This window comes from Schistocerca americana, chromosome 2 (genome assembly GCF_021461395.2).
Source record: "Schistocerca americana isolate TAMUIC-IGC-003095 chromosome 2, iqSchAmer2.1, whole genome shotgun sequence".
NCBI classification, from domain to species: Eukaryota; Metazoa; Arthropoda; class Insecta; order Orthoptera; family Acrididae; genus Schistocerca; species Schistocerca americana.
Window position 1 is genome coordinate 351,925,646 of NC_060120.1, and position 22,659 is coordinate 351,948,304.

The 22,659-nt window shown below is 47.9% G+C and overlaps 18 non-coding genes across 18 annotated transcripts; 12 read left to right on the plus strand and 6 right to left on the minus strand.

Annotated features, from left to right (window-relative positions):
* Window positions 1–7,058: 7,058 nt before the first annotated feature.
* On the plus strand, window positions 7,059–7,130 carry Trnap-ugg. The gene has a single exon. It is a non-coding gene; the product is annotated as a tRNA-Pro (tRNA).
* A 601-nt stretch (window positions 7,131–7,731) lies between these two features.
* On the minus strand, window positions 7,732–7,804 carry Trnav-uac. The gene has a single exon. It is a non-coding gene; the product is annotated as a tRNA-Val (tRNA).
* A 235-nt stretch (window positions 7,805–8,039) lies between these two features.
* Trnap-cgg lies at window positions 8,040–8,111 on the plus strand. The gene has a single exon. It is a non-coding gene; the product is annotated as a tRNA-Pro (tRNA).
* Window positions 8,112–9,752: 1,641 nt separating this feature from the next.
* Trnap-ugg lies at window positions 9,753–9,824 on the plus strand. Its single transcript has one exon. It is a non-coding gene; the product is annotated as a tRNA-Pro (tRNA).
* Window positions 9,825–10,425: 601 nt separating this feature from the next.
* On the minus strand, window positions 10,426–10,498 carry Trnav-uac. The gene has a single exon. It is a non-coding gene; the product is annotated as a tRNA-Val (tRNA).
* A 235-nt stretch (window positions 10,499–10,733) lies between these two features.
* Trnap-cgg lies at window positions 10,734–10,805 on the plus strand. The gene has a single exon. It is a non-coding gene; the product is annotated as a tRNA-Pro (tRNA).
* Window positions 10,806–12,448: 1,643 nt separating this feature from the next.
* On the plus strand, window positions 12,449–12,520 carry Trnap-ugg. The gene has a single exon. It is a non-coding gene; the product is annotated as a tRNA-Pro (tRNA).
* Window positions 12,521–13,121: 601 nt separating this feature from the next.
* Trnav-uac lies at window positions 13,122–13,194 on the minus strand. Its single transcript has one exon. It is a non-coding gene; the product is annotated as a tRNA-Val (tRNA).
* Window positions 13,195–13,429: 235 nt separating this feature from the next.
* Window positions 13,430–13,501, plus strand: Trnap-cgg. The gene has a single exon. It is a non-coding gene; the product is annotated as a tRNA-Pro (tRNA).
* A 1,643-nt stretch (window positions 13,502–15,144) lies between these two features.
* Window positions 15,145–15,216, plus strand: Trnap-ugg. The gene has a single exon. It is a non-coding gene; the product is annotated as a tRNA-Pro (tRNA).
* Window positions 15,217–15,817: 601 nt separating this feature from the next.
* On the minus strand, window positions 15,818–15,890 carry Trnav-uac. Its single transcript has one exon. It is a non-coding gene; the product is annotated as a tRNA-Val (tRNA).
* Window positions 15,891–16,125: 235 nt separating this feature from the next.
* Trnap-cgg lies at window positions 16,126–16,197 on the plus strand. The gene has a single exon. It is a non-coding gene; the product is annotated as a tRNA-Pro (tRNA).
* A 1,644-nt stretch (window positions 16,198–17,841) lies between these two features.
* On the plus strand, window positions 17,842–17,913 carry Trnap-ugg. The gene has a single exon. It is a non-coding gene; the product is annotated as a tRNA-Pro (tRNA).
* Window positions 17,914–18,514: 601 nt separating this feature from the next.
* On the minus strand, window positions 18,515–18,587 carry Trnav-uac. The gene has a single exon. It is a non-coding gene; the product is annotated as a tRNA-Val (tRNA).
* A 235-nt stretch (window positions 18,588–18,822) lies between these two features.
* Window positions 18,823–18,894, plus strand: Trnap-cgg. The gene has a single exon. It is a non-coding gene; the product is annotated as a tRNA-Pro (tRNA).
* A 1,642-nt stretch (window positions 18,895–20,536) lies between these two features.
* On the plus strand, window positions 20,537–20,608 carry Trnap-ugg. The gene has a single exon. It is a non-coding gene; the product is annotated as a tRNA-Pro (tRNA).
* Window positions 20,609–21,209: 601 nt separating this feature from the next.
* On the minus strand, window positions 21,210–21,282 carry Trnav-uac. The gene has a single exon. It is a non-coding gene; the product is annotated as a tRNA-Val (tRNA).
* Window positions 21,283–21,517: 235 nt separating this feature from the next.
* Trnap-cgg lies at window positions 21,518–21,589 on the plus strand. The gene has a single exon. It is a non-coding gene; the product is annotated as a tRNA-Pro (tRNA).
* Window positions 21,590–22,659: the final 1,070 nt, after the last annotated feature.

Genomic DNA, 22,659 nt, shown 5'->3' on the forward strand with positions numbered 1-22,659 from the left:
CTATCGCTTTTGGAAGAACCAAGGCGCAGTATTCTAGTGTCGAACCTGTACTGCAAATTGGGATTAAGCAAAAATTTATTGTGTGGTCGAGCGACAGCCTCGGCTCGCTCCTCCTACATGATCGCTTCTTGTGCGGAATAATTCCTAGCTCGCCGATGGCTTCAGAGTTGGTCTTCTCGAAGTTTTGCTTTCGCACTGCACTACAAATACAAACTTTGCAAGAGAAGGCTGAGAAATTAGAGAACGAAAATAGGGAATTGAGTGTAGCGAACCAAGACTTGCAGCAACAAATAAGAGAACTAACTAATAAAGTCACACAACAAGCACAGACACAAGCACAGACACTGACATATGCTGCTGCCTTAACTATAGAGCCCAAAACCAAAGAGGCTCGAAGAATAGAACAGGCTAAAACAAAACAGGCCACAACCCTCTATATCAAATCGACAGAAAATCAAGACGCCAAAGCTGTCCGACAGACCATCACCAAGAATATAAATCCCAGGAAAGAGAATATACATATAAAATCAATCAGAACCACGCAGACTGCAGTTATAGTAGAAACGGAAACACAGGAGGACTGTCGAAAAATAATAGAAAAGACTAAAGACCTGCACACCATTGTCTGTGAAGGACCGCGAAAACGCAAGCCACTCGTGGCAGTATATCACGTGCCAGATACACTTACCGACGTAGAGTTTCTAGAAAGCCTTTATGAGCAGAATCTAACCGGTGACACCACGAAAGAAGACTTCGACAGAGAGGTCAAAATAAGATTCAAAACAGGGCTTAGGGGAAGGGGTTTCAGTCACCAGATACTGGAGGTCAGCCCACACCTGTACAGAGTCCTTACAAGAAGACAGAGAGTCTACATAGACTTCGAATCACTTTCTGTGAAAGACTATACAGTAGTAAACAAGTGTTTTAAGTGTTGCGACCTAGGACATACGATTAAAACCTGCAGAAAAGCCGACGTCACGTGTGCCAAGTGCGGCAACCAAGGACACAAGCGCAGTGAGTGCAGGTCCGCGGTTTGCGTCTGTATCCCCTGCAAATACAGAGGCCGCGTCTGCAATAAAACAAAAGGAGGTGATTGTCAGACCTATAAACAGCTGCATGACCGGCTCCTGGACAGTATAGACTATGGCAGCTAAAATCAGCACACACGCAAGAAACACGAACGCCCAAAGCCAATCACCCAAAACACATAAATACAAATCACCGTCAACATTACAGAGAAGCTACCAAAGAGCAATTTCCTGGAGAAGACAAATGAATCTTCTGCCGGAGAATTACGTCGATAATGAACCCATCCCGCCCCTAACACACTCAACGACGTTACAGGATAGCTGCATTAATACGATAGAATATATAGATGACATGACAATCTGTGGTTCCATCCACTACGAGGTGGCAAAGCAAATTAAAAGACAATTACACCACTGGATAAACTTCCAAATAACATTAATGCAGAGGATAGATGAGTTGGAAGACGAACTTACATATATTGTGCACAAGAAAATGTACAAACAAAACCGACATACTCCCTCAAAATTTCTCCCAGCCGAAGTACATCACACCATACATACACAGGATGAACACAAACCAGAATCATCATCACATGGAAAACCCTACGACACACGTAAATGTGAACTGTACATCAAACCAGTCAAATTTGTCTCGGGAGGCACTCTTCACCCCGGGAAAAAGGAACAAGGAACAGACAGGCATGCAGTCCCTGAATCAAAACACATCGAAACACGCAGGCTACAGACCAATACAAAACTCAAAACTACTGGACCCAGACTTATAAAAGTAGACCAATTAGATGAGGACAAATCTGAGGGAGAGACATGTGACATTTGCAACGATGTCAACGTGCGTCTAGCAACAACCTCCACTCCAAACATAAACAAAGACAACATAACACATACAGTCAGTCCCATACAAATCACCACCATCGCCGACACCACGCCAGCAAGCACCACCAACATCAGTGAAAAACGTGTGAAGGCAAACAGCATTGAAGAGGCGTGTGACAAAACGAAAAGTAACCGTGTGACATCCCAAAGAGGTCTTAAAATGTCCCCCAATCAGCGGCCAACACCAAGCCACAATCCGTCCAGTACCACCTCAGAGACCGCAACAGAAACCAGCACCAACAGCAAGCCAGCTGCACCTAATTATGATAATTTAGAACTTAACTTACTTTTAAGTAGGCTAGAGAAAAAAGAGATACTGCAGACAGCGCAGCGGATGCTACTTAGATTGTGCCATCCAAAGGGAGATTCTCTCTGTTTTCCAGTAACTGAGCAAACAGACAGAATCATCCTAAAGACAGAAAATATTCCCACATCAGCAGAGCCGCTGCTCGATCTCATGCTCCAGGTCTGCCTGCGCAGGTCAGAATCTTTCGACTTGGACAAAATATATATAGATCATGTAAGAGCACACGGGCGAACATATTTTGATTACTCACAGACTGGCAGTAAATGTTTTGTACACGTAAAACACCCAGAACACATAGACAAAAAATGAATATCTTACAACATAATACAAAAAACAGTACGACAGTCAGCGCGGAAATCCCTAAAATAGCACTAGACCTGCAGGCAGACATCATGTGCTTACAAGAACCCTATAACAGAAACGGGCAGCTGATATGTCTACCAAAACATGCTACCACAATAACAGGCAGCAATGACTGTAAGGCTGCAATAGTAATTCTAAATAGAACTTATAACGTAGTTAAGGTAACACAGTTATGCAATCAACACTTGGTTACCATAGAGATAACTAACGGGAACGTCACATGGGTTATTGCATCCATGTACGCCCAATACAGCCATCAAATACAGCCGTATGCAGACTACATCAGAGACCTAGTAATGTATGCCAGAGGCAAAAAATTAGTGATAAGTGCTGACATTAATTCCAGATCGACCCTCTGGAACTCAGACAGAACAGATGACAGAGGACGCATAATCACCGATCTAATACAAGAAACACAACTACATGTAATGAATACGGTAGGACCTATACCAACATATGCAGGGTTCGATGGTACGAGCAGTAATATCGACTTCACTCTAGCAAATAATGCAGCAATGGCATACGTAACAAACTGGACTGTACACGACAACATAACCAGTAGTGATCATAATGTCATAACATACACACTAACTCACACTCAGAACACAATGACCAAATCACACACCAGACACTTGCTGTTGCACAAAGCAGACTGGAACAAATTAACGGAAATTATACAACGACACGATCTACAAAACATCAATGGAAGTATCGATTATAGAGCACACAAGTTAACACAGGTGATACAACATGCACAAAACACATCAATACCGACAGCAAAGAACACAAATTGCTCACGAGTACCATGGACCAACGAACTTACGAGACTCAAACAAGACGCAAGACGCAAACGAAAATTATATCAAAGGGCGATAGCAGATAGGGACCGACGAATAAGACTTGAAGCATATAGGCATGCACAAGACTTATACAGACAGACCCTATACAACACGCGTAGACAACAATGGGAGCTATTTGTAACAACACAAACAGAGCAAAATATATGGGGGGAACCATACAAAATACTGACAGAGAAGATAAAAACCCCACTAGTTCTGGGAACGCTAAGGCAGGATGACGGCACGATGACGAGGGGATGGAGGAATACAGCGGAGTTTCTGCTGTATAAACTGCTCCCTGACGACGTTATCGATACAGACACACAATATCATGCAACACTAAGAGGAAACCTACACACACCATACAACACTGCAACTGTCACCTGTCCTTTTGCGCAAGAAGAGGTTGCGCTAGCAATCTCAGAGCTCAAAAACAAAAAAGCACCTGGACCAGATGGTATCCACTCGGAAACACTGAAAAAACTAGCACCGCAGATCACCCCGTTCCTAACAACGTTACTGAACGATGCCTTACGGCTGGGCAGGGTACCTACAGTATGGAAAACCTCCAAAGCAGTCATTATTAAGAAATCAGCGGACAGGGATCCTTCAGATCCAAAGACTTACAGGCCAATATGCCTAATAAACACCCTAGCAAAGATTCAGGAGAAGCTACTGTGTAAGCGCCTGCAAACACACAGAGCTCTCAGGGGTATGAGCCAACACCAGTTCGGCTTCAGAGCCGGCAGATCAATAGATGATGCGATCAACCAGGCCCTGCACATAGTTAACACCACAAAACAGAAATACGCCATGGCAATAATGATTGACATTGCCGGAGCATTTGATAATCTTTGGTGGCCAGCACTGTTTCAGAGGCTAAGACATCTGGAGGTACCGCAATCACTGTACAACAGTTTTCTGGACTACTGTAAAGACCGAGTAGTCGAATGGCAGATGGACAGCCGGAAAGTAATTAAAAGAATTACCAAAGGCTGTCCTCAAGGGTCGATCTGCGGCCCCATCTTCTGGGACATAACAATCGAACCCCTCCTACAACTTCTGGATGGGGATGACAGGTCAGACGGAATTGTCGCCTACGCAGATGACCTATTAGTTGTAGTCACTGCAAACAACAGAGCCCAGTTAGAAGAGACAGCCAGTGGATTACTACAAACAATTACTCAGTGGTGTCACAACAACAAACTCAGGATAGCCGAAAACAAAACAACATACACTTTACTGAAAGGATCACTCCAAAGGAATCCTTCGGTTAAAATTGGGGACACAAACATCAAACGAGCACGCATTATGCGCTATCTTGGGGTACACATAGATGAAAAATTGAATTTCCAGGAACACATAAGGCTAACAACAGACAAAGCAGAAAAAATACTCCACAAACTGGTGAGGCTAAATTCAAAACAGTACAGACTACCTCTACCAGTCATACGTACATACCACTGTGCGCTCTTCGAATCAGTACTCAGCTTTGCAGCTAGCACGTGGGCACATAGACTGAACGTGGTCACCAACAAAGCATCCGTCAGACGAGGGCAGAGAAGTGTCCTACTTAGGCTATCTGGAGCCTTCGGTACCACCTCAGCAGATGCACTGTGTGTGGTGCTCGGAATATGCCCCATAGATATCACGATCAAATACAGAGCTGCAAGGTACTGGTTAAAGGTGGGGAGACTAGATAAGGTACACACAATAACCGGTGTGCACATAGAGACGATACGTCACCTTAAAAGTTGGCGTCTGGATACATGGCAAGGTGAGTGGGATGTAAGTGATAAGGGACGTAGACTGCACAACTTCCTCCCTGACATAAGGGAGCGGTTGAGAATGAGACATATCGATCCCAGCCGCGGTATGGTACATTTCTTAACCGGGCACGGACCTTATCCCACGCACTTAAACCGCGTGAGTCTGAGGCAGACACCTACATGCACATGCGGGGAAGAAGGTTCCCCAGAACACACTGTCTTTTTCTGCGGGCAATACGCGAACAACAGACATACACTACACTTAGATTACACAGATGCAGACATAGATATATACACAGCAATAAGAGACGAAGAACAATGGGCACAATTAAACGCACTGACGAATAGTATTTCAAAAACAACACATGAAGAGTATATGCGGACACGACGTCACAGACATGCCTATGTGCAGCGTAACAGAAATCTCCAGAGAATGGACAGCGACACCCACAGTGACAGCGAAAATAGTGACAATGAGGAGGAACAGGAGGAAGCTGAGATGTGACAGTAAATAAGCAAATTGCTGGCAATCTAGCCAAGAAAACACCAAATGCTGTACACGGATGCGCACCTAATGTAGTTAATACATAGGATTAGTAACAAATAGGATAAGAAACATTTCTCTACTAATAACCATTTGTGTGTGTGTGTGTGTGTGTGTGTGTGTGTGTGTGTGACTGGCGGTCAGCGGCTCGATGAAACCATTCCGAGGTATTCACCGTCAGTCACACACGGTGATGGTACTAACAAATCTCTCATCTATCCTATCTTCTTTTTATATTCTTCTTAAAAACAACAAAATTTTATTTATATTTCAACCTCAAATTAATTTTATTTTGAATCATTCTTTGTAAATTTTGTAGATAAAACAAAAGGAAAGAAAACTGTAAAAAGATGAAAAACGAAAATTGTAAGATGTACGACCTGTTTTAAACATCAGGTAACAGGTCTATAATTTGGCAATAAATAAATAAATAATTTCGCACTGCATTCCGCAATCTTTTCGTTATGAGTTGTGTGCTTCGGTTTCCCGACTTTCTTGTGTTTAGTGTGTTTGGCTTCTCTTAACCCTTAGCCACCGCTTGCCGAAATTTCCACACTATCATCTGTCGATCTGCAGAGCTCGATGAAGGCATCGCGGCCGTTCCTGAGCTCGTGGAACGGTCGAATCTGTAGTTGTTTCCAGATCTCTCCCACACAACGGCCTCCCAGAAGCTTGGATTACAGAAGTACGCCACTACTCCCAGCCGGAGATTCACGATTGAAAGCAGAATGACATGAGCTACACGCAGCTCCGATTTTTTTTTTTTGTGTCTGACCTACTTTGAAAGACTTTGTAGTCGATTTACTTACTACTATCGCTGTTGGAAACCAGGTGATAACCGCACAGTATTTTAGAGACGATCAGGTAATGAAAATTTAGAATAAGTAAAACAGTATCAAAAGAAGTTGTGTGGTGGAGCAGCACATGCAATTCACGCTTCCTAGATAATCGTTACTGCATAGAATAATTCTTTTGTCTGCGGCGTCTTCAGTATCCGTCTTCTGGAAATTTTGCTTGCAGTATATTTTGCAATCTTTTCGTTATGAGTTGGTGCTTGGTTTCCCGATGTTCTTTTGTTTAGTGCATTCGCCTCCTCTTAACCCTGAGAAACCACATACCGAAACTGAGGCACTGCCGGCTGTTCATAAGCAGTGCTCGGTGAAGTTATTTCGCTTTTTATTCGTTGCCTTTAATATTCTTCTCAACAGTGGTGAGTGCTGCCTGCAGAAAGCGTTTATCTTGCGAATTCGCGTGAAAGTTTGTGTTCCCTGTGAGGCCCACTACTTGGGATTAACTTGACTGCTCCAGCCAGGTGGCTCGTTGGTCTAGGGGTATGATTCCTGCTTTGGGTGCAGGAGGTCCCGGGTTCAAATCCCGGACGAGCCCTGCCATTTTGACCGTGCTGAAGCGTAGGTGGAACTCAGCCCCGGTTGCAGCTCCTCAATGAAGAGTAGACGCCTGTTATAGCACGTGGATATAACAAGAATGCGGCACCAGTAAAGTACGTAGGTGGAATTCGGTAGAAAGGCAGACGGTAATTTTGCATGCAACGGAAAACAAGGTTGTCTTTGCGGGATATGTGCACCGTGAGTGGAGATTCAGCTTAATTGTGCGACAGTCTACCCTCATCTTACTAGCGACGGCAACAACCAAGGGGTGGCATGTAAGATTGAGCGTGGCTAAGAGTTTCTCATTATTAGTTAGCATCACACTTTAACAGAGCTGTGACAAGGCGAGTAGGGTGAGCTCAGGAAAGCCAGTAGCAAGCGCACTTGAAGTAGCCCTGAAGAACCGGATTATAAATTTTGCCAGCCATAATGGAGCTAGGGGCGTTCTCAGTTACCAAATACCGGTGCAATAAGAGAGCTACAGTATTTGACAGTAAAATGACGCCCTATCCGTCTAGCATACAACATTGCTTGTCTCTGCATACGCGGACGTGAGGTCATCTCGGAAATGAAATCCGAAATATAGATTAAAATTGTTGTGTTCCCGCCCGGGATCGAACCGGGGACCTTCTGCGTGTAAAGCAGACGTGATAACCGCTACACCACGGAAACGACGGTTCTTTTCATGTACCACCCGGAGACTCGTAATAGCAACAGTTTTTCTTCTGTGTTAGCAAGGGCATCGGCTACGAGCTCCCTCCGATTCGTGAAGTTCCTGCAGTAAAAGACGTCGATGAAAACAATCCAACCGCGACAGACAGGGAGAACGCTGGCTGAGCTGCAGCCCTACATGGTGAGACCATCAAAGGTGGCGTCATTGACATGCAGTGCGTTTTCGGAACGAATAGGCTCGTTGGTCTAGGGGTATGATTCCTGCTTCGGGTGCAGGAGGTCCCGGGTTCAAATCCCGGACGAGCCCTTGCGTTTTGTACAACGGTGTGGTAACAAATCGCATGGCGGTGGCTGTTTCGCGCATTTCCAGGCCTCCAAGTCAGCGCTAAAATCCGACAACCAGTTCTGAAACCGTTTCATGTTTCATTTGAGCCATGTGCACCCTGCTGATGGAACGTTTGAAGTTGATTTAAATGGTCACAGTAGAGATCGTAGCAAGTGTCTTGCTGAGTGCGACGAAAACGGGTTTCCGCCCGCAATCGAGCCGGGGACCTTCTGCGTGTTCGGCACGGCGCCTGGGCTCGGCGGCAGCTGCTGCTCTTTCCTTCCTTACGAGATACCGTCGATTCGCGCAGTCGTTATTGCAAAAGATGTCACCAAAGGCAATCGCTTCGTTAGCGGCACTTTGCCTGGGCTCCGCGGCAGCTCTACATGGAGGCACCAGCAGCCCAGCCAGGCCGCCGCCGGCACCGGTGCGCCACAGCGCAACGAGCCGGCGGCCGCCCTGCAATGCCCCTGTCGTTGCATATTCCACCCGCCCCATATCCTCTCCATGTCTGACTCACTACCCCAAATGACACTGCAGTCGACGTGCTTATTACTATCGCTTTTGGAAGAACCAAGGCGCAGTATTCTAGTGTCGAACCGGTACTGCAAATTGGGATTAAGCAAAAATTTATTGTGTGGTCGAGCGACAGCCTCGGCTCGCTCCTCCTACATGATCGCTTCTTGTGCGGAATAATTCCTAGCTCGCCGATGGCTTCAGAGTTGGTCTTCTCGAAGTTTTGCTTTCGCACTGCATTCCGCAATCTTTTCGTTATGAGTTGTGTGCTTCGGTTTCCCGACTTTCTTGAGTTTAGTGTGTTTGGCTTCTCTTAACCCTTAGCCACCGCTTGCCGAAATTTCCACACTATCATCTGTCGATCTGCAGAGCTCGATGAAGGCATCGCGGCCGTTCCTGAGCTCGTGGAACGGTCGAATCTGTAGTTGTTTCCAGATCTCTCCCACACAACGGCCTCCCAGAAGCTTGGATTACAGAAGTACGCCACTACTCCCAGCCGGAGATTCACGATTGAAAGCAGAATGACATGAGCTACACGCAGCTCCGATTTTTTTTTTTTGTGTCTGACCTACTTTGAAAGACTTTGTAGTCGATTTACTTACTACTATCGCTGTTGGAAACCAGGTGATAACCGCACAGTATTTTAGAGACGATCAGGTAATGAAAATTTAGAATAAGTAAAACAGTATCAAAAGAAGTTGTGTGGTGGAGCAGCACATGCAATTCACGCTTCCTAGATAATCGTTACTGCATAGAATAATTCTTTTGTCTGCGGCGTCTTCAGTATCCGTCTTCTGGAAATTTTGCTTGCAGTATATTTTGCAATCTTTTCGTTATGAGTTGGTGCTTGGTTTCCCGATGTTCTTTTGTTTAGTGCATTCGCCTCCTCTTAACCCTGAGAAACCACATACCGAAACTGAGGCACTGCCGGCTGTTCATAAGCAGTGCTCGGTGAAGTTATTTCGCTTTTTATTCGTTGCCTTTAATATTCTTCTCAACAGTGGTGAGTGCTGCCTGAAGAAAGCGTTTATCTTGCGAATTCGCGTGAAAGTTTGTGTTCCCTGTGAGGCCCACTACTTGGGATTAACTTGACTGCTCCAGCCAGGTGGCTCGTTGGTCTAGGGGTATGATTCCTGCTTTGGGTGCAGGAGGTCCCGGGTTCAAATCCCGGACGAGCCCTGCCATTTTGACCGTGCTGAAGCGTAGGTGGAACTCAGCCCCGGTTGCAGCTCCTCAATGAAGAGTAGACGCCTGTTATAGCACGTGGATATAACAAGAATGCGGCACCAGTAAAGTACGTAGGTGGAATTCGGTAGAAAGGCAGACGGTAATTTTGCATGCAACGGAAAACAAGGTTGTCTTTGCGGGATATGTGCACCGTGAGTGGAGATTCAGCTTAATTGTGCGACAGTCTACCCTCATCTTACTAGCGACGGCAACAACCAAGGGGTGGCATGTAAGATTGAGCGTGGCTAAGAGTTTCTCATTATTAGTTAGCATCACACTTTAACAGAGCTGTGACAAGGCGAGTAGGGTGAGCTCAGGAAAGCCAGTAGCAAGCGCACTTGAAGTAGCCCTGAAGAACCGGATTATAAATTTTGCCAGCCATAATGGAGCTAGGGGCGTTCTCAGTTACCAAATACCGGTGCAATAAGAGAGCTACAGTATTTGACAGTAAAATGACGCCCTATCCGTCTAGCATACAACATTGCTTGTCTCTGCATACGCGGACGTGAGGTCATCTCGGAAATGAAATCCGAAATATAGATTAAAATTGTTGTGTTCCCGCCCGGGATCGAACCGGGGACCTTCTGCGTGTAAAGCAGACGTGATAACCGCTACACCACGGAAACGACGGTTCTTTTCATGTACCACCCGGAGACTCGTAATAGCAACAGTTTTTCTTCTGTGTTAGCAAGGGCATCGGCTACGAGCTCCCTCCGATTCGTGAAGTTCCTGCAGTAAAAGACGTCGATGAAAACAATCCAACCGCGACAGACAGGGAGAACGCTGGCTGAGCTGCAGCCCTACATGGTGAGACCATCAAAGGTGGCGTCATTCACATGCAGTGCGTTTTCGGAACGAATAGGCTCGTTGGTCTAGGGGTATGATTCCTGCTTCGGGTGCAGGACGTCCCGGGTTCAAATCCCGGACGAGCCCTTGCGTTTTGTACAACGGTGTGGTAACAAATCGCATGGCGGTGGCTGTTTCGCGCATTTCCAGGCCTCCAAGTCAGCGCTAAAATCCGACAACCAGTTCTGAAACCGTTTCATGTTTCATTTGAGCCATGTGCACCCTGCTGATGGAACGTTTGAAGTTGATTTAAATGGTCACAGTAGAGATCGTAGCAAGTGTCTTGCTGAGTGCGACGAAAACGGGTTTCCGCCCGCAATCGAGCCGGGGACCTTCTGCGTGTTCGGCACGGCGCCTGGGCTCGGCGGCAGCTGCTGCTCTTTCCTTCCTTACGAGATACCGTCGATTCGCGCAGTCGTTATTGCAAAAGATGTCACCAAAGGCAATCGCTTCGTTAGCGGCACTTTGCCTGGGCTCCGCGGCAGCTCTACATGGAGGCACCAGCAGCCCAGCCAGGCCGCCGCCGGCACCGGTGCGCCACAGCGCAAGGAGCCGGCGGCCGCCCTGCAATGCCCCTGTCGTTGCATATTCCACCCGCCCCATATCCTCTCCATGTCTGACTCACTACCCCAAATGACACTGCAGTCGACGTGCTTATTACTATCGCTTTTGGAAGAACCAAGGCGCAGTATTCTAGTGTCGAACCGGTACTGCAAATTGGGATTAAGCAAAAATTTATTGTGTGGTCGAGCGACAGCCTCGGCTCGCTCCTCCTACATGATCGCTTCTTGTGCGGAATAATTCCTAGCTCGCCGATGGCTTCAGAGTTGGTCTTCTCGAAGTTTTGCTTTCGCACTGCATTCCGCAATCTTTTCGTTATGAGTTGTGTGCTTCGGTTCCCCGACTTTCTTGTGTTTAGTGTGTTTGGCTTCTCTTAACCCTTAGCCACCGCTTGCCGAAATTTCCACACTATCATCTGTCGATCTGCAGAGCTCGATGAAGGCATCGCGGCCGTTCCTGAGCTCGTGGAACGGTCGAATCTGTAGTTGTTTCCAGATCTCTCCCACACAACGGCCTCCCAGAAGCTTGGATTACAGAAGTACGCCACTACTCCCAGCCGGAGATTCACGATTGAAAGCAGAATGACATGAGCTACACGCAGCTCCGATTTTTTTTTTTTTTGTGTCTGACCTACTTTGAAAGACTTTGTAGTCGATTTACTTACTACTATCGCTGTTGGAAACCAGGTGATAACCGCACAGTATTTTAGAGACGATCAGGTAATGAAAATTTAGAATAAGTAAAACAGTATCAAAAGAAGTTGTGTGGTGGAGCAGCACATGCAATTCACGCTTCCTAGATAATCGTTACTGCATAGAATAATTCTTTTGTCTGCGGCGTCTTCAGTATCCGTCTTCTGGAAATTTTGCTTGCAGTATATTTTGCAATCTTTTCGTTATGAGTTGGTGCTTGGTTTCCCGATGTTCTTTTGTTTAGTGCATTCGCCTCCTCTTAACCCTGAGAAACCACATACCGAAACTGAGGCACTGCCGGCTGTTCATAAGCAGTGCTCGATGAAGTTATTTCGCTTTTTATTCGTTGCCTTTAATATTCTTCTCAACAGTGGTGAGTGCTGCCTGCAGAAAGCGTTTATCTTGCGAATTCGCGTGAAAGTTTGTGTTCCCTGTGAGGCCCACTACTTGGGATTAACTTGACTGCTCCAGCCAGGTGGCTCGTTGGTCTAGGGGTATGATTCCTGCTTTGGGTGCAGGAGGTCCCGGGTTCAAATCCCGGACGAGCCCTGCCATTTTGACCGTGCTGAAGCGTAGGTGGAACTCAGCCCCGGTTGCAGCTCCTCAATGAAGAGTAGACGCCTGTTATAGCACGTGGATATAACAAGAATGCGGCACCAGTAAAGTACGTAGGTGGAATTCGGTAGAAAGGCAGACGGTAATTTTGCATGCAACGGAAAACAAGGTTGTCTTTGCGGGATATGTGCACCGTGAGTGGAGATTCAGCTTAATTGTGCGACAGTCTACCCTCATCTTACTAGCGACGGCAACAACCAAGGGGTGGCATGTAAGATTGAGCGTGGCTAAGAGTTTCTCATTATTAGTTAGCATCACACTTTAACAGAGCTGTGACAAGGCGAGTAGGGTGAGCTCAGGAAAGCCAGTAGCAAGCGCACTTGAAGTAGCCCTGAAGAACCGGATTATAAATTTTGCCAGCCATAATGGAGCTAGGGGCGTTCTCAGTTACCAAATACCGGTGCAATAAGAGAGCTACAGTATTTGACAGTAAAATGACGCCCTATCCGTCTAGCATACAACATTGCTTGTCTCTGCATACGCGGACGTGAGGTCATCTCGGAAATGAAATCCGAAATATGGATTAAAATTGTTGTGTTCCCGCCCGGGATCGAACCGGGGACCTTCTGCGTGTAAAGCAGACGTGATAACCGCTACACCACGGAAACGACGGTTCTTTTCATGTACCACCCGGAGACTCGTAATAGCAACAGTTTTTCTTCTGTGTTAGCAAGGGCATCGGCTACGAGCTCCCTCCGATTCGTGAAGTTCCTGCAGTAAAAGACGTCGATGAAAACAATCCAACCGCGACAGACAGGGAGAACGCTGGCTGAGCTGCAGCCCTACATGGTGAGACCATCAAAGGTGGCGTCATTCACATGCAGTGCGTTTTCGGAACGAATAGGCTCGTTGGTCTAGGGGTATGATTCCTGCTTCGGGTGCAGGAGGTCCCGGGTTCAAATCCCGGACGAGCCCTTGCGTTTTGTACAACGGTGTGGTAACAAATCGCATGGCGGTGGCTGTTTCGCGCATTTCCAGGCCTCCAAGTCAGCGCTAAAATCCGACAACCAGTTCTGAAACCGTTTCATGTTTCATTTGAGCCATGTGCACCCTGCTGATGGAACGTTTGAAGTTGATTTAAATGGTCACAGTAGAGATCGTAGCAAGTGTCTTGCTGAGTGCGACGAAAACGGGTTTCCGCCCGCAATCGAGCCGGGGACCTTCTGCGTGTTCGGCACGGCGCCTGGGTTCGGCGGCAGCTGCTGCTCTTTCCTTCCTTACGAGATACCGTCGATTCGCGCAGTCGTTATTGCAAAAGATGTCACCAAAGGCAATCGCTTCGTTAGCGGCACTTTGCCTGGGCTCCGCGGCAGCTCTACATGGAGGCACCAGCAGCCCAGCCAGGCCGCCGCCGGCACCGGTGCGCCACAGCGCAAGGAGCCGGCGGCCGCCCTGCAATGCCCCTGTCGTTGCATATTCCACCCGCCCCATATCCTCTCCATGTCTGACTCACTACCCCAAATGACACTGCAGTCGACGTGCTTATTACTATCGCTTTTGGAAGAACCAAGGCGCAGTATTCTAGTGTCGAACCGGTACTGCAAATTGGGATTAAGCAAAAATTTATTGTGTGGTCGAGCGACAGCCTCGGCTCGCTCCTCCTACATGATCGCTTCTTGTGCGGAATAATTCCTAGCTCGCCGATGGCTTCAGAGTTGGTCTTCTCGAAGTTTTGCTTTCGCACTGCATTCCGCAATCTTTTCGTTATGAGTTGTGTGCTTCGGTTTCCCGACTTTCTTGTGTTTAGTGTGTTTGGCTTCTCTTAACCCTTAGCCACCGCTTGCCGAAATTTCCACACTATCATCTGTCGATCTGCAGAGCTCGATGAAGGCATCGCGGCCGTTCCTGAGCTCGTGGAACGGTCGAATCTGTAGTTGTTTCCAGATCTCTCCCACACAACGGCCTCCCAGAAGCTTGGATTACAGAAGTACGCCACTACTCCCAGCCGGAGATTCACGATTGAAAGCAGAATGACATGAGCTACACGCAGCTCCGATTTTTTTTTTTTTTGTGTCTGACCTACTTTGAAAGACTTTGTAGTCGATTTACTTACTACTATCGCTGTTGGAAACCAGGTGATAACCGCACAGTATTTTAGAGACGATCAGGTAATGAAAATTTAGAATAAGTAAAACAGTATCAAAAGAAGTTGTGTGGTGGAGCAGCACATGCAATTCACGCTTCCTAGATAATCGTTACTGCATAGAATAATTCTTTTGTCTGCGGCGTCTTCAGTATCCGTCTTCTGGAAATTTTGCTTGCAGTATATTTTGCAATCTTTTCGTTATGAGTTGGTGCTTGGTTTCCCGATGTTCTTTTGTTTAGTGCATTCGCCTCCTCTTAACCCTGAGAAACCACATACCGAAACTGAGGCACTGCCGGCTGTTCATAAGCAGTGCTCGATGAAGTTATTTCGCTTTTTATTCGTTGCCTTTAATATTCTTCTCAACAGTGGTGAGTGCTGCCTGCAGAAAGCGTTTATCTTGCGAATTCGCGTGAAAGTTTGTGTTCCCTGTGAGGCCCACTACTTGGGATTAACTTGACTGCTCCAGCCAGGTGGCTCGTTGGTCTAGGGGTATGATTCCTGCTTTGGGTGCAGGAGGTCCCGGGTTCAAATCCCGGACGAGCCCTGCCATTTTGACCGTGCTGAAGCGTAGGTGGAACTCAGCCCCGGTTGCAGCTCCTCAATGAAGAGTAGACGCCTGTTATAGCACGTGGATATAACAAGAATGCGGCACCAGTAAAGTACGTAGGTGGAATTCGGTAGAAAGGCAGACGGTAATTTTGCATGCAACGGAAAACAAGGTTGTCTTTGCGGGATATGTGCACCGTGAGTGGAGATTCAGCTTAATTGTGCGACAGTCTACCCTCATCTTACTAGCGACGGCAACAACCAAGGGGTGGCATGTAAGATTGAGCGTGGCTAAGAGTTTCTCATTATTAGTTAGCATCACACTTTAACAGAGCTGTGACAAGGCGAGTAGGGTGAGCTCAGGAAAGCCAGTAGCAAGCGCACTTGAAGTAGCCCTGAAGAACCGGATTATAAATTTTGCCAGCCATAATGGAGCTAGGGGCGTTCTCAGTTACCAAATACCGGTGCAATAAGAGAGCTACAGTATTTGACAGTAAAATGACGCCCTATCCGTCTAGCATACAACATTGCTTGTCTCTGCATACGCGGACGTGAGGTCATCTCGGAAATGAAATCCGAAATATGGATTAAAATTGTTGTGTTCCCGCCCGGGATCGAACCGGGGACCTTCTGCGTGTAAAGCAGACGTGATAACCGCTACACCACGGAAACGACGGTTCTTTTCATGTACCACCCGGAGACTCGTAATAGCAACAGTTTTTCTTCTGTGTTAGCAAGGGCATCGGCTACGAGCTCCCTCCGATTCGTGAAGTTCCTGCAGTAAAAGACGTCGATGAAAACAATCCAACCGCGACAGACAGGGAGTACGCTGGCTGAGCTGCAGCCCTACATGGTGAGACCATCAAAGGTGGCGTCATTCACATGCAGTGCGTTTTCGGAACGAATAGGCTCGTTGGTCTATGGGTATGATTCCTGCTTCGGGTGCAGGAGGTCCCGGGTTCAAATCCCGGACGAGCCCTTGCGTTTTGTACAACGGTGTGGTAACAAATCGCATGGCGGTGGCTGTTTCGCGCATTTCCAGGCCTCCAAGTCAGCGCTAAAATCCGACAACCAGTTCTGAAACCGTTTCATGTTTCATTTGAGCCATGTGCACCCTGCTGATGGAACGTTTGAAGTTGATTTAAATGGTCACAGTAGAGATCGTAGCAAGTGTCTTGCTGAGTGCGACGAAAACGGGTTTCCGCCCGCAATCGAGCCGGGGACCTTCTGCGTGTTCGGCACGGCGCCTGGGCTCGGCGGCAGCTGCTGCTCTTTCCTTCCTTACGAGATACCGTCGATTCGCGCAGTCGTTATTGCAAAAGATGTCACCAAAGGCAATCGCTTCGTTAGCGGCACTTTGCCTGGGCTCCGCGGCAGCTCTACATGGAGGCACCAGCAGCCCAGCCAGGCCGCCGCCGGCACCGGTGCGCCACAGCGCAACGAGCCGGCGGCCGCCCTGCAATGCCCCTGTCGTTGCATATTCCACCCGCCCCATATCCTCTCCATGTCTGACTCACTACCCCAAATGACACTGCAGTCGACGTGCTTATTACTATCGCTTTTGGAAGAACCAAGGCGCAGTATTCTAGTGTCGAACCGGTACTGCAAATTGGGATTAAGCAAAAATTTATTGTGTGGTCGAGCGACAGCCTCGGCTCGCTCCTCCTACATGATCGCTTCTTGTGCGGAATAATTCCTAGCTCGCCGATGGCTTCAGAGTTGGTCTTCTCGAAGTTTTGCTTTCGCACTGCATTCCGCAATCTTTTCGTTATGAGTTGTGTGCTTCGGTTTCCCGACTTTCTTGTGTTTAGTGTGTTTGGCTTCTCTTAACCCTTAGCCACCGCTTGCCGAAATTTCCACACTATCATCTGTCGATCTGCAGAGCTCGATGAAGGCATCGCGGCCGTTCCTGAGCTCGTGGAACGGTCGAATCTGTAGTTGTTTCCAGATCTCTCCCACACAACGGCCTCCCAGAAGCTTGGATTACAGAAGTACGCCACTACTCCCAGCCGGAGATTCACGATTGAAAGCAGAATGACATGAGCTACACGCAGCTCCGATTTTTTTTTTTTTTTGTGTCTGACCTACTTTGAAAGACTTTGTAGTCGATTTACTTACTACTATCGCTGTTGGAAACCAGGTGATAACCGCACAGTATTTTAGAGACGATCAGGTAATGAAAATTTAGAATAAGTAAAACAGTATCAAAAGAAGTTGTGTGGTGGAGCAGCACATGCAATTCACGCTTCCTAGATAATCGTTACTGCATAGAATAATTCTTTTGTCTGCGGCGTCTTCAGTATCCGTCTTCTGGAAATTTTGCTTGCAGTATATTTTGCAATCTTTTCGTTATGAGTTGGTGCTTGGTTTCCCGATGTTCTTTTGTTTAGTGCATTCGCCTCCTCTTAACCCTGAGAAACCACATACCGAAACTGAGGCACTGCCGGCTGTTCATAAGCAGTGCTCGATGAAGTTATTTCGCTTTTTATTCGTTGCCTTTAATATTCTTCTCAACAGTGGTGAGTGCTGCCTGCAGAAAGCGTTTATCTTGCGAATTCGCGTGAAAGTTTGTGTTCCCTGTGAGGCCCACTACTTGGGATTAACTTGACTGCTCCAGCCAGGTGGCTCGTTGGTCTAGGGGTATGATTCCTGCTTTGGGTGCAGGAGGTCCCGGGTTCAAATCCCGGACGAGCCCTGCCATTTTGACCGTGCTGAAGCGTAGGTGGAACTCAGCCCCGGTTGCAGCTCCTCAATGAAGAGTAGACGCCTGTTATAGCACGTGGATATAACAAGAATGCGGCACCAGTAAAGTACGTAGGTGGAATTCGGTAGAAAGGCAGACGGTAATTTTGCATGCAACGGAAAACAAGGTTGTCTTTGCGGGATATGTGCACCGTGAGTGGAGATTCAGCTTAATTGTGCGACAGTCTACCCTCATCTTACTAGCGACGGCAACAACCAAGGGGTGGCATGTAAGATTGAGCGTGGCTAAGAGTTTCTCATTATTAGTTAGCATCACACTTTAACAGAGCTGTGACAAGGCGAGTAGGGTGAGCTCAGGAAAGCCAGTAGCAAGCGCACTTGAAGTAGCCCTGAAGAACCGGATTATAAATTTTGCCAGCCATAATGGAGCTAGGGGCGTTCTCAGTTACCAAATACCGGTGCAATAAGAGAGCTACAGTATTTGACAGTAAAATGACGCCCTATCCGTCTAGCATACAACATTGCTTGTCTCTGCATACGCGGACGTGAGGTCATCTCGGAAATGAAATCCGAAATATGGATTAAAATTGTTGTGTTCCCGCCCGGGATCGAACCGGGGACCTTCTGCGTGTAAAGCAGACGTGATAACCGCTACACCACGGAAACGACGGTTCTTTTCATGTACCACCCGGAGACTCGTAATAGCAACAGTTTTTCTTCTGTGTTAGCAAGGGCATCGGCTACGAGCTCCCTCCGATTCGTGAAGTTCCTGCAGTAAAAGACGTCGATGAAAACAATCCAACCGCGACAGACAGGGAGTACGCTGGCTGAGCTGCAGCCCTACATGGTGAGACCATCAAAGGTGGCGTCATTCACATGCAGTGCGTTTTCGGAACGAATAGGCTCGTTGGTCTATGGGTATGATTCCTGCTTCGGGTGCAGGAGGTCCCGGGTTCAAATCCCGGACGAGCCCTTGCGTTTTGTACAACGGTGTGGTAACAAATCGCATGGCGGTGGCTGTTTCGCGCATTTCCAGGCCTCCAAGTCAGCGCTAAAATCCGACAACCAGTTCTGAAACCGTTTCATGTTTCATTTGAGCCATGTGCACCCTGCTGATGGAACGTTTGAAGTTGATTTAAATGGTCACAGTAGAGATCGTAGCAAGTGTCTTGCTGAGTGCGACGAAAACGGGTTTCCGCCCGCAATCGAGCCGGGGACCTTCTGCGTGTTCGGCACGGCGCCTGGGCTCGGCGGCAGCTGCTGCTCTTTCCTTCCTTACGAGATACCGTCGATTCGCGCAGTCGTTATTGCAAAAGATGTCACCAAAGGCAATCGCTTCGTTAGCGGCACTTTGCCTGGGCTCCGCGGCAGCTCTACATGGAGGCACCAGCAGCCCAGCCAGGCCGCCGCCGGCACCGGTGCGCCACAGCGCAAGGAGCCGGCGGCCGCCCTGCAATGCCCCTGTCGTTGCATATTCCACCCGCCCCATATCCTCTCCATGTCTGACTCACTACCCCAAATGACACTGCAGTCGACGTGCTTATTACTATCGCTTTTGGAAGAACCAAGGCGCAGTATTCTAGTGTCGAACCGGTACTGCAAATTGGGATTAAGCAAAAATTTATTGTGTGGTCGAGCGACAGCCTCGGCTCGCTCCTCCTACATGATCGCTTCTTGTGCGGAATAATTCCTAGCTCGCCGATGGCTTCAGAGTTGGTCTTCTCGAAGTTTTGCTTTCGCACTGCATTCCGCAATCTTTTCGTTATGAGTTGTGTGCTTCGGTTTCCCGACTTTCTTGTGTTTAGTGTGTTTGGCTTCTCTTAACCCTTAGCCACCGCTTGCCGAAATTTCCACACTATCATCTGTCGATCTGCAGAGCTCGATGAAGGCATCGCGGCCGTTCCTGAGCTCGTGGAACGGTCGAATCTGTAGTTGTTTCCAGATCTCTCCCACACAACGGCCTCCCAGAAGCTTGGATTACAGAAGTACGCCACTACTCCCAGCCGGAGATTCACGATTGAAAGCAGAATGACATGAGCTACACGCAGCTCCGATTTTTTTTTTTTTGTGTCTGACCTACTTTGAAAGACTTTGTAGTCGATTTACTTACTACTATCGCTGTTGGAAACCAGGTGATAACCGCACAGTATTTTAGAGACGATCAGGTAATGAAAATTTAGAATAAGTAAAACAGTATCAAAAGAAGTTGTGTGGTGGAGCAGCACATGCAATTCACGCTTCCTAGATAATCGTTACTGCATAGAATAATTCTTTTGTCTGCGGCGTCTTCAGTATCCGTCTTCTGGAAATTTTGCTTGCAGTATATTTTGCAATCTTTTCGTTATGAGTTGGTGCTTGGTTTCCCGATGTTCTTTTGTTTAGTGCATTCGCCTCCTCTTAACCCTGAGAAACCACATACCGAAACTGAGGCACTGCCGGCTGTTCATAAGCAGTGCTCGATGAAGTTATTTCGCTTTTTATTCGTTGCCTTTAATATTCTTCTCAACAGTGGTGAGTGCTGCCTGCAGAAAGCGTTTATCTTGCGAATTCGCGTGAAAGTTTGTGTTCCCTGTGAGGCCCACTACTTGGGATTAACTTGACTGCTCCAGCCAGGTGGCTCGTTGGTCTAGGGGTATGATTCCTGCTTTGGGTGCAGGAGGTCCCGGGTTCAAATCCCGGACGAGCCCTGCCATTTTGACCGTGCTGAAGCGTAGGTGGAACTCAGCCCCGGTTGCAGCTCCTCAATGAAGAGTAGACGCCTGTTATAGCACGTGGATATAACAAGAATGCGGCACCAGTAAAGTACGTAGGTGGAATTCGGTAGAAAGGCAGACGGTAATTTTGCATGCAACGGAAAACAAGGTTGTCTTTGCGGGATATGTGCACCGTGAGTGGAGATTCAGCTTAATTGTGCGACAGTCTACCCTCATCTTACTAGCGACGGCAACAACCAAGGGGTGGCATGTAAGATTGAGCGTGGCTAAGAGTTTCTCATTATTAGTTAGCATCACACTTTAACAGAGCTGTGACAAGGCGAGTAGGGTGAGCTCAGGAAAGCCAGTAGCAAGCGCACTTGAAGTAGCCCTGAAGAACCGGATTATAAATTTTGCCAGCCATAATGGAGCTAGGGGCGTTCTCAGTTACCAAATACCGGTGCAATAAGAGAGCTACAGTATTTGACAGTAAAATGACGCCCTATCCGTCTAGCATACAACATTGCTTGTCTCTGCATACGCGGACGTGAGGTCATCTCGGAAATGAAATCCGAAATATGGATTAAAATTGTTGTGTTCCCGCCCGGGATCGAACCGGGGACCTTCTGCGTGTAAAGCAGACGTGATAACCGCTACACCACGGAAACGACGGTTCTTTTCATGTACCACCCGGAGACTCGTAATAGCAACAGTTTTTCTTCTGTGTTAGCAAGGGCATCGGCTACGAGCTCCCTCCGATTCGTGAAGTTCCTGCAGTAAAAGACGTCGATGAAAACAATCCAACCGCGACAGACAGGGAGTACGCTGGCTGAGCTGCAGCCCTACATGGTGAGACCATCAAAGGTGGCGTCATTCACATGCAGTGCGTTTTCGGAACGAATAGGCTCGTTGGTCTATGGGTATGATTCCTGCTTCGGGTGCAGGAGGTCCCGGGTTCAAATCCCGGACGAGCCCTTGCGTTTTGTACAACGGTGTGGTAACAAATCGCATGGCGGTGGCTGTTTCGCGCATTTCCAGGCCTCCAAGTCAGCGCTAAAATCCGACAACCAGTTCTGAAACCGTTTCATGTTTCATTTGAGCCATGTGCACCCTGCTGATGGAACGTTTGAAGTTGATTTAAATGGTCACAGTAGAGATCGTAGCAAGTGTCTTGCTGAGTGCGACGAAAACGGGTTTCCGCCCGCAATCGAGCCGGGGACCTTCTGCGTGTTCGGCACGGCGCCTGGGCTCGGCGGCAGCTGCTGCTCTTTCCTTCCTTACGAGATACCGTCGATTCGCGCAGTCGTTATTGCAAAAGATGTCACCAAAGGCAATCGCTTCGTTAGCGGCACTTTGCCTGGGCTCCGCGGCAGCTCTACATGGAGGCACCAGCAGCCCAGCCAGGCCGCCGCCGGCACCGGTGCGCCACAGCGCAAGGAGCCGGCGGCCGCCCTGCAATGCCCCTGTCGTTGCATATTCCACCCGCCCCATATCCTCTCCATGTCTGACTCACTACCCCAAATGACACTGCAGTCGACGTGCTTATTACTATCGCTTTTGGAAGAACCAAGGCGCAGTATTCTAGTGTCGAACCGGTACTGCAAATTGGGATTAAGCAAAAATTTATTGTGTGGTCGAGCGACAGCCTCGGCTCGCTCCTCCTACATGATCGCTTCTTGTGCGGAATAATTCCTAGCTCGCCGATGGCTTCAGAGTTGGTCTTCTCGAAGTTTTGCTTTCGCACTGCATTCCGCAATCTTTTCGTTATGAGTTGTGTGCTTCGGTTTCCCGACTTTCTTGTGTTTAGTGTGTTTGGCTTCTCTTAACCCTTAGCCACCGCTTGCCGAAATTTCCACACTATCATCTGTCGATCTGCAGAGCTCGATGAAGGCATCGCGGCCGTTCCTGAGCTCGTGGAACGGTCGAATCTGTAGTTGTTTCCAGATCTCTCCCACACAACGGCCTCCCAGAAGCTTGGATTACAGAAGTACGCCACTACTCCCAGCCGGAGATTCACGATTGAAAGCAGAATGACATGAGCTACA